The following is an 11283-nucleotide window of genomic DNA, read 5'->3' on the forward strand; positions in this document are numbered from 1 at the left end:
AACAACCGTATTTTATATGTATGTGAGTACAGTAGGTCGTATATGTTCTGAGTAGGGTTAACCGTTTGGCTAGATACTCATTTGCAATAATGCCAACTCTGCTTCCTCCAGCTGCCAAACAAGTTGGCAGGACACTGGTGCACACAGTTAGGCAAATAGCCCCCTCCCTCCCATAATAATTGCTGAACACATGAACAATAGTGGGGAAAAAAACTTGGTGAAGCATCTTACTAACTGACATCCTCGTGAAGCCCGGTTTCAACAACATTGAAATGTTGACCTGTTTAAATGTGAACCTGTCCAAGGCAAACGCTAATGTTAGTCACTGTTTGTAGCCCATACTGGCTATCTCTTATTAAGCTAGTGGCTGGTGGCTAATAAAATGGTAACACTTGGAGCTAGTTATCAGTTCCTCTCATCTGCATTTAGATGATATTAATTTGATGCAGAAAGTTATTTGTGTCTAGAAAGTGTTTCTGTTACGGTCGGTGATTGAAAATTTACAAGTTATACAAGCTGCACACTGACTACTTTGCATTTGATCAAAGTGTCATTTTCAGTGTTGTCCAATGAAAAGATATAAAAACAAATATTTACAAAAATGTGAGGGGTGTACTCACTGAGATGCTGTGTAATTCAAAACCATTAGATTTTTTTGCTTTTCATACAATACCGGAGAACTTTTGGATGTGACAGTTGTGACAATAATCTGACCTTATTTTAGATCAAATGAACAGAATTCACATTCCCAGAACTATGATTACATTTTGTTTTGGGGGGTAAAATAGTCAGATTTTTCATCCCTAACCTTCTTTTGTAAATTTCACACACAAAGGTCAGCACTACAGGCAGAAACATGGCTGTGCCATGGGTTCCCCAGTTTCACCCACTGTGGCCAAACTGTAATGGAAGAAATGGAAAAGAGGGCTTGGTTATCCTACCCTGGAACACCACCAAGCTATTGGTTCAGGTATATGGATGGGTGAAAATCAAATGTTAGAACATACCACAATTCACTGATCACATTAACTTGGTCCACCAGGGAGGATGTGAAAAATGACAGGTTAGCCTTCTTAGACTCTGAGATTTCCATCAGTAATGGAGGACATCTGAAAGCTGATGTGTACCAGAAACCTACGCATACGGATCAATTCAATTCAATTCAATTTTATTTATATAGCGCCAAATCACAACAAAAGTCGCCTCAAGGCGCTTCATAGATACAGAGAAAAACCCAACAATCATATGACCCCCTATGAGCAAGCACTTTGGCGACAGTGGGAAGGAAAAACTCCCTTTTAACAGGAAGAAACCTCCAGCAGAACCAGGCTCAGGGAGGGGCGGGGCCATCTGCTGCGACTGGTTGGGGTGAGAGAAGGAAAACAGGATAAAAGACATGCTGTGGAATCAGTATTTAAGGTTTGACTCTCATCATCCACAGGAGCATAAACTGGGCGTCATCAGGACGCTACAACACAGAGCGAACACATCCCAACAGACACAGCGGCCAGGGAAGCAGAAGAACATCACATCAAGAAGGCCCTGATTAAATGTAGCTATCCCAGCTGGACTTTTGTCAAAGCTGGGAAGGCTCCTAAAGAAAGCTCCAGCCGATCCAGAAAAAAAGGACATCTGCTGCCTAAGCGAAAACCCTTAGTGATCCCTTATGTCTCATAAGTATCGGAACAGCTGAGACCCATTTTCTGTGTCTCTGCGGCTTTTAAACCCCAAAACACGCTGCGCCAAAGATCGGGTCCCTCCACACAAATAGAGATATATATTGTCGACCATTAAGTGCCTGGAGAATTGCTGTGATTTTATACCTCTATTATATAACTGTACAATAGCAACCAGCATTCCTACCCCTTACTCAAAGTGCAATACAACCAATCACATCACACTTTATACTGCACTGATCCTACTCCTTACACTGTACCTGTAGATATTTCTATATATTTTGTTTCTGTATATAACGTGTGCATTACCTCGTAAACGTATTTTGATCTTTATTTATCTCGTTCTCCTATCCAAAGAATGTTGAATTTATCTACTGCTGCAAATGCAGAGTTGCCAAACTATGTTTCATTGTTCTGGTAACAATGACAATAAAGATCTATATTACCTTATTTATACATCGGTGAAACTAAACAACCTCTGGCGAAGCCAATGGCAAAAGACAGAAGAGCTAACATCAGGCCAGGACTCCACAATCTATTTACACCTACAGGCCAGTGGACACTCTTTCAACGTCATAATTGAAAGAGGAGGAGGCCATTAATGTGAAAAGGGAAAGACCATCTCTGAATCGTGGAGGGGGACTAAGGGTACATCTTTCACCATCTTACAATGCTGTGATTGCAGCCATTCCCCAACTCTCTGTGAATGATACTCATGGTCTTTGATCAGTGGTTGTGAATCAGTGGCTGTTGATCAATGGTCATGACAGTTAATGTTCAAGCAACTGACCTCACAGCTCATTGTTCATTCAGCAGCGCTAGTTTGAGTCTTTGTGAAAAGGTTCTGTTTATAAGGTTGGGGAAACCTGCAGTCAGCTGAGACTTGGATGAGTGACTAAATGTCTCTCCCACTGAAAACGCTACGACCAGATGAACAGAATCAACTTTTTGAAATTTCCTTACCTGGATGATTGAGCATCAAGATGTTCTTAGGGAACATTTTGAGCAACCAACTACTGCTGAGAGCAGCATCTGCATGAATAGCAGTAGATAATTACTGGTTTGGAGCTTTTTCAGTAAAACAAACAGAGTCATTACATGACACCAACCTATCGGGAAGGTCCTACATGTTGATACTAAACCCATCTGTTTAATGTAAGCTAAAAACTGTCTCTGTGCTTTGCTGCAGTCTGGCAATAACAGCTCGAGAGGTACACCTCTAGTTAAACCGGTTCTGACTGAAATGTCACATTTCCTAACTGACCCTGAAGGCAGCAGCAGAAGGTGACTTGAAGCTTAAAGTTTTGCCTTAGAGTAACTGATTTGATTTCACTGTTGGTGTCAACAGGTGGTAGCGCAGAATTTCACTTGCAAACCGTTCAGCTGGACTCACCTGTGCAGGTATGATACTCCAGTTTCATGTGGAATCTGCTGTTAGAAATGTTGAACTGTTGTAATCAGTATTTCATTTCTCTGGAAGTATGTTTACTGCAGTACTATTTCAATACAAGCTGGACTTATTTATTTACTTAACTTTATTTATTTACTTTTATTTAAACACCCTGATCTTGGTGATCAAATGTCTTCCAACAGCACATCTTATTCTTCAATTTACTTTGTGTCCTTCACTTTCTTTTATTATCTGCTTTTCTCTCTCCATCTAACCACTGTCTGTTCTTCTTAAGAGAAGGACTGTATATGGACACTGTGAAGAGATATTTTCAAATTAGATGAACTCAAAATAACAAACAACCACTTTATCCTGTATCAGTTGAATTTTTAGATTGTATAACAAATTGTATTGTACGGTATGACATTAACCTCAGATTGCATTTGCGTAATTGTACCTTATAATAGTTTAGATAATTTTAGCTGAATACTTTCAGGCTCACATGTTAGAGATTCATGTTGCAATTCAGTTGTCAGTGTAAATGTGTTAAACTGACAACAAGGCATCAACGATGAAAGATTTTCCAACTTCATGTGAACTTGACTGCAGAATAAACATGTACACAAAATGCACAAAGGGAAGATTACAGCTGCTGATATCTGTTTAATGTAGCTGCAGTTACACTTTAACTGCCATGCCAAGGGCCTGTTAAGCAGTTCACACGATAAGAAACTCTGCGTGTCTGTTATGCAGTTGAGCTCTGAATTTCCAACCATGGACCAATCGCTGTCTGGTGGGCGGGGTCAAGTGAGCGTGCTCAGCTGTTTCCCGCCTTCTGTAGGCAGAGATATTGCTGTTGCTGTGGTGAAACCCCTGGGAGCTGGCCTTGGAAACCCTGGCACCCGTAGCTTGCTATGCACAGACAAACAGGTGAGTGTGACCTCTAACTAAAGCCAAACACACAGTGGGGGTAGACAACACAGCAGGAAGTGAAGAATGACTTGAAGCCCAGACCAGTTTACTGCAAAGCAAGTTGGATACAGTCAGACCCTGTTACCAAGAATGTGGAGGGGCTGTGCAAAATATTAATAAACAGAGAATGTAGCCTTTTACCAACCATTAAAACCTAGATACAAAGGCCTCCTTTGATGTATATTTTTGTTTAATAATTCACCAAATATTTTCAGTGGATGACAGGTCTGGACTTCTTTTTCTGTTTGGCATGTAAATTTTCCTTGAAACATAAGTCGTATCTATGACAGTATATGTAACCTCCAAACCTCTGTACAGCTCTCTTAGCTTTACTGGAGTACTCATGAGGTGACTGCTGTTGTGATTTAACCCACATAAATAAAACTGATCATCATAAAAATACAAAAGAAATATCTGAATCTTAATCTCAATCCTAATCACTGAGGACAGAAACATAATAATAATAATAATAATAATAATAATAATAATAATAATAATAATAATAATAATAATAATAATCTGAATATGCAGGTAAAGTGGACAATGGAGGTCTTGTGTTATGGCCTCACTCTCCCACTAGAAGGAGATACCGTCAAACTCTGCGTGGACATCTACACTGATTGGCTAATGGCCCTGGTTTCCCCAAGAGACTCCACTCCTCCACCAATCAGCAGAGACCCCAACCTGTATGTCCAGAAGATCCTCCGACATCTGTTCAATCTGTTCTTGCCCAGGTAGACAATCTAGACCTGATTACCCTGATTTACTGATCCCATACAGGGATCCACTAAGGAACCATTGACCTTTAAGGACCTTGTTAGTTTTGAATACCTGATGTTTTTAGATGCGACTCAGCCCTTCTTTGAGTCCAGTTAAGCCATATATTATATTCATGTTGTTAAAACAACATACGTGTTAACAGTTATCAATACTTATTTTACTGGCTGATGAGTATCGGTCAGGTCAGATTGATGTAGTTGATGTTTCTTCTGCCTTATGTTGCACAAAGCTGTTCTATTTAGTGACACCTACCAGACCAAAACCAGTTGAGACAGTGATTATTAAAGATAAAATTCTTCTATTAATCATATTGTGGCTCAAGAGTTGGCAGTTCGTCTTGTAATCGGAAGGTTGCCGGTTCGAGCCCCAGCTTGGACAGTTTCGGTCGTTGTGTCCTTGGGCAAGACACTTCACCTACCGCCTACTGGTGTTGGCCAGAGGGGCCAATGGCGCAATATGGCAGCCTCGCTTCTGTCAGTCTGCCCCAGGGTGACTGTGGCTACAACTGTAGCCTCCACCAGTGTGTGAATGCGAGAGTGAATGAATAGTGGAATTGTACAGCGCTTTGAGGTTCTCGAAAAGCGCTATATAAATGCAATCCATCATTATTATTATATCCAACGACTAGCCATTAGTGTGGTGTCATGCAGATCAATGTGTTTGTACTTGTTACTGTTTTTTTCTGAACTCTTCTCTTCTTGACTCTGCACTCAGGTCTGACCAGGTAAATCTGGTCTACCTGTCTCTCTATCAGCAGGTTCTGTGTGCTGTCCAAGTACTGGCTAAAGAGAGTACCATGATGAGCAGAGACACCTGGGAGACTCTGTTGCACTTCTTGCTTCGCATCAACCATGCCATGCTGTCTCCAGCAACTGCTGCAGGTGATAGTTATCCTAACCCCCTGTATCTTTACTTGTCTCTCCTGTCCATGTCTCCTGTCTGCGTCTCACCGGTCTTTCTTCACCTGTCCTTGTGTTTCTGTAGGTGGTGTATCAGACATGTTGATGGCAGTGCTTCTTGAAGTGTGGCTGCTGTCTTGCTCTCGATGTTTTCCATCTCGCTCACTATGGCAGACATGCAGACAGATGTTGAGCAGCTGGAGACATCAGCCTGCAGTTGTGGAACAGTGGTGCAGAGTTGTTGCAGCCTTAACCTCCAGGTTCAGAAACATCACAAACTGTGACTGAGTTCTGTCCGGCAGCAGCCACAAAATACTCATGGGGAGATGTTTTTATTGTTGTTGTTGGGGAACTATATTGTATTGTTTGTTTGTTGGATTATTGGTGCTATGTTGTTACTATATACTAGATAGATAGATGGATGATGGATAGATAGATAGATAGATATGAATATAAAATATGAATATGCAATGAAATATACTCATTAATGAGATGTAGCAGCCAAATGTCTGTTGCACAGTATTGCGACTGTTGTGAGTCTATTGCACGTGATTAGTTCTTATTTAGTGTTTAGCTTGTGCAAACACTAAAGCTTAGTTGTCCCCACCTTCCTTTGTCCTCCTGTTTCCCTCCAGCGAGGAGTTAAATAGTTTGATGGCATGTGGGACAAAGGAGTTTTTATGTCTGTTGGTCCTAGACTTGGGGAGAACAACCCGTCACTGAGCAGACTCCTATGGTTTTTTGTCCATAATTGCATTGTTGTAATGTGCTCAGGTTGCTGCAGCTGACTTTCGGGCCATCATTCCCTCACTTTAAAGTCCCAGAAGAAGATGCTGCCCTGATCCCCGAGGACATGGATGATAAGCGAATCCCCCAGACCTGGTTTAGATTCCTGCACTTATTTAGGTAACAATTGCTTCAGAAACATGGTCAGATGTTTTTAACTTGGCATGTGACGTGTCTTTTCGTTGACCCCCAGTAATCCGGTGGAGCTCAGTCGCACAGCAGCTGTTGTTCCATCGCAAGTTTCACAGGGGGAGGTGTTGAGAAGAGGTGACAGTCAGCTACCAAACATCTTCTTTAAAGCCATGAGTGGAGTCGGTATCCTTGTCGACGCCTTCCTGGGTACGCTGACCTTTACTTTACACATTAACCTCTTTGTATAGGCATCTCCCTGGTGGCACTATCTGCTGCCAAGTTTTTACATTAACTGATTTCTCTTTTCATTAATCACAAAATAGAGATAAATTCTAAAAATACCAAAATGAAATTATAGTTGTGACTTAACAATGATAACCAAGTTTTTTTTTATAGGTGTGACTGTGGAAAATAAAGAAACAATAGAACAACTCCTTCCAAACACTGGTATACACACAATACACTCCGTGAACTGATACAAACCCATCACACCCATGCATTCTACTTTACATGCAGGACACATTACAAATTCAGTTACATCGTAAATATTTGTGCAATCTCTGATTTTGTACTACTGCCAAATCAAAAAATCTAGATGTGATTGAAGCACAGCTTTAATTTAAGGAGTTTTGCATGAACTCTGCATGAATTGCAGCCATTCTATAAACAGTGCACCATGTTCATTGGGTCAAAAGACGTTGGGCTAACTAGATCCCCATCTGATCAGTTTTGCAGCGTTTTGCAGAATCAGTGCACAGAGTAGAGCTTCAGAGACTTCAGAGTTCATTCTGCTACTCGTATCACCAGTCACATCATCATAAACACTAGTGATTTTATTTTGTCAGTCTGACATGTTCCTCCTTCACTTGTATTAATTAAGTTCCAGTAAAAACATAGCAAATACAAGTGAAACACTTGAAGTGACGTCTAGATCTTTTATCTTAATTTTTCACGCAACAACAAGAGAACAGGCCTTGAAACTGCTTATGAAACTGTTTTTCATTCAGCATTAGAGGCTCTTAAAATCTGGGCCTGTGGATAAAAATGGCTGTAATGCCTGAATAGTCAATAAAATATTTCTTTTAAACCCCTTGAATTAAAGATAAAAGTCTGCACTTTAATCACACCTTGATTGTTTAACTTAAACTCCACTGTAAAGAAATACAGTCATTCAGCTTTAATGCACAGCCCTTAACAAAAATATTATATCACTTTTATGAAGCATTTTTATTCATAGTTTTCTGGCTTTGTTTCTGTGTTTTTTCAGGAATGACAACAAAACTGCACTTCAGAGACCGGCTGCCTTCTTTTGGTAACCCAAACTGATCAGATTAAACCAGTCAGTTAACTAATTAAATTAGACCTAGAGTCATTTGAGAGAACAAAACAAGATTAGCAACAACTAGCAAGGTAATTTTAGGTTTACCAGTGAGTTTTCAGTGTTGTTCAGTGGTTATTCACCTCTTACTGGGATACACTGTCATGGTAACCTATGCTGCATAGCTGCATGCTATGCTCCTAGCTTGTTATGTTCAACATATGAAATCATATGTTGAACATAACTACTACATACTATTCCCAGCATTTGCTGATCCAGGTGGCCTACCACTTCATAGCTGAGCTGCTGTTGTTATAATACAACTAACAGTCTGTTGAATAGCGAGGACATTTCACAACTGAACATGTTGCACAGGTGACATCCTATCATAGTAGAACGCTGGAATTCACTGAGCTCATGAGAGAAACCTATTCTTTCACAAATGTTTGCAGAAGCACCTAGATCTTTTTTTGATATTTTAAACATCTGTGGCCATCGAAGTAATATGAACACCTAAATTCAATCATTTTTATTTGGACGAGTGAGTGAATACAAATGTAATGTTTAATCTCTGCTTATTTCCTGCTGACAGCAATCTTAGAGTAATTGCACTGTTCCATAATACTTAATATAGTGATATCAAATGTGTACTTGTTTTTATAGTTTTGTTGGGGTCACTACTCAAGAAAAGTAACACTACTGGTTACATTACTTGTGTGTTATTTCATAAAATTGACATAATTACCTATGACATAATTATTAGGAGTCTGTCTTTCAGTATTTACATATGAACACAAAGCCAACAACACAAAGCGTTGTTCAAAACCAACCCAAGCAGATCTTAAAGTGATGGCCAGAGTGATTCTACCGTAGAAATATGACCATCAAGCAAGCTTGATGGCTCGTCATTGCCTTGGTTATCTGTCAGGGTCAGACTGATGGGCTGCGGTCAGCATAACCAGCTTTATCATTGCCCTTGTCACAAAACGGCCGGAGGCCGACCACCGAAAATCAAACCCACGTGCAGGAAACCCAAGGCGGAGGCAGAGTAAAGGGTTTAACAAAGGTTTATTAACTAACACCAAAATGACGTTCACATTAGTACTTGATTTAAGGCTTGATATATGGGGCGTGAGGGTCTTGGCCAGGGGAGAGGGACAAGCAAGGGGACAGGTCCAAGAAAGCAACGGCAGCTGCTGGTGATTAGGTAAGTACTGGAAGAGAGGAGAGCAGTGTTAGAGCGGTAGCCAATGAGGAGTTCTGGAGAGAGTGGAAGCTATGAAAATCTTCGTCTTACTGTGCAGGTGGGAGATGGAAGTGTTGAGGGAGAGGTGGTGCGGTCCAGGTGGGTTAGGTGGTGTGTGGCAGCTGTCCTGAGTGGTGAAGCTCCCGAGGTGGTGTAAGGGCAGGAGGGCAGGCAGGTGAGGCAAGGAGATGATTCCGAGAGTTGGCGGGTTAACCAGATTTCCAAGATGAGTGGTTCAGTATGATGGAGTTTTCCTGGAGTAACTAGAACACGAGATTACAAGGTTAGTAGAGCACTTGAGATTCATGAACATGAAGCGTGAGGCCTGGTTACCAACATAGGGTAGTTGACAAACTGGCGAGGAAGCAGTGTCAGCAAGCAGCTTAAATCTCCAACCTGATTGCCTCAATCAGCTTCAGGTGAGGGGGGCTGTAGGCCCTGCCCATGGGTGGATACCAGGGAGGTCCAGACCTTCAATGGAATTTTACAGCCACACACCCAGACCATGACAGCCCTAGATTCTTTGTGTTAGCCTTGCAGATGCTTACAGAGTGGCAATTCTGTTAGAACTATAATGTGTAACTTTGATCGCTCTTTTGTCTTTTAGATTAGATTAGATAAAACTTTATTAATCCCTTGGGTGGGTTCCTCCAGGAAATTCGGTTTCCAATAGCACAGCACCGACAGAAGTGAGCAGAAATATACCATATATATAAATACAGAGACATATATAAATACAGAGTATACACAAGGGATAAATAAAATAAATACAAGTAAGAATACAAGGGATTTGCACATTTCAAGTATTTTGAGTCTATTGCACCGTTGGATATTAAGTATTGCACAGTGAAAAAGCACTACAGCTTAGTTGCTCCCTTCTCCTTTGTCCTCCTGTCTCCCCTCCCTCTCCCCTCCAGAGAGGAGTTAAACAGTCTGATGGCGTGTGGGACAAAGGAGTTTTTAAGTCTGTTGGTTCTTGTCTTTGGGAGAAGCAACCTGTCACTGAACAGGCTCCTCTGGTTGTTTATGGTTGTGTGCAGAGGATGCCCAGCATTGTCCATAATGTCCAGCAGTTTCTTTAGTGTCCTTTTCTTTGCCACTGGCACCAGAGTGTCCAGCTTCATGCCGACCACAGAGCCAGCCTTCCTGATTAGTTTTTCCAGCCTGGATGAGTCCTTCTTTGCTGTGCTGCTCCCCACAGCATAGAAAAGTACTCCAGCAACCACCAACTGGTAAAACATCCTCAGGAGCTTCCTGCAGATGTTAAAAGACCTCAGCCTCCTGAGGAAGTACAGTCGGCTTTGGCCTTTTTTATACAGGTGCTCTGTGTTGCATGACCAGTCCAGTTTATTGTCCACCCACAGCCTGAGGTACTTGTATGTGTTGACCACCTCCACCTCCTCTCCCTCTATCTGAACAGGCAGTGGACCTGCTCTGGACCTCCCGAAGTCCACAACCAGTTCCTTGGTCTTTGAGGTGTTGAGTTGCAGGTGGTGTGTGTGACTCCATGCGACAAAGTTCCTCACCAGACTCCTGTACTCCTCTTCCTGGTCATCCCAGATACACCCCATGATGGCTGTGTTGTCTGCAAACTTCTGAATGTGGCATAATTCAGAGTTGTAGCAGAAGTCAGAGGTGTACAGGGTGAAGAGAAGAGGGGACAGCACAGTTCCCTGTGGTGCTCCTGTGCTGCTGTCCACAGTGTCAGACGTGATGTCCTTCAGCCTGTCGTACTGTGGTCTGTTGGTGAGGTAGTTTAAGATCCAAGCGACCAGGCAAGAGTCCACCTGCATCCTGTTTAGTTTTTCCTGAAGCAGGCAGGGCCGGATGGTATTAAAGGCACTTGAAAAGTCAAGAAACAGAATCCTGACCGTGCTTTTCCCTTGTCCAGGTGTGAGTGGGCTCTATGTAGGAGTACAGGATGGCATCCTCCACTTCAACATCTGTCTTACTATTTTGTGTAATAGTAAAGTCTATATCTCCATAGCTCCACTGTAGACCGCTCCTTGTTCTACTTAGACTTAGTTCCTCTTTCGACAGATGGCGCATTGGGCCACAAGGGCTCGCCAATGAGTTTGGTTTGC

This window comes from Neolamprologus brichardi, chromosome 6 (genome assembly GCF_056152115.1).
Source record: "Neolamprologus brichardi isolate AB-2024 chromosome 6, ASM5615211v1, whole genome shotgun sequence".
NCBI classification, from domain to species: Eukaryota; Metazoa; Chordata; class Actinopteri; order Cichliformes; family Cichlidae; genus Neolamprologus; species Neolamprologus brichardi.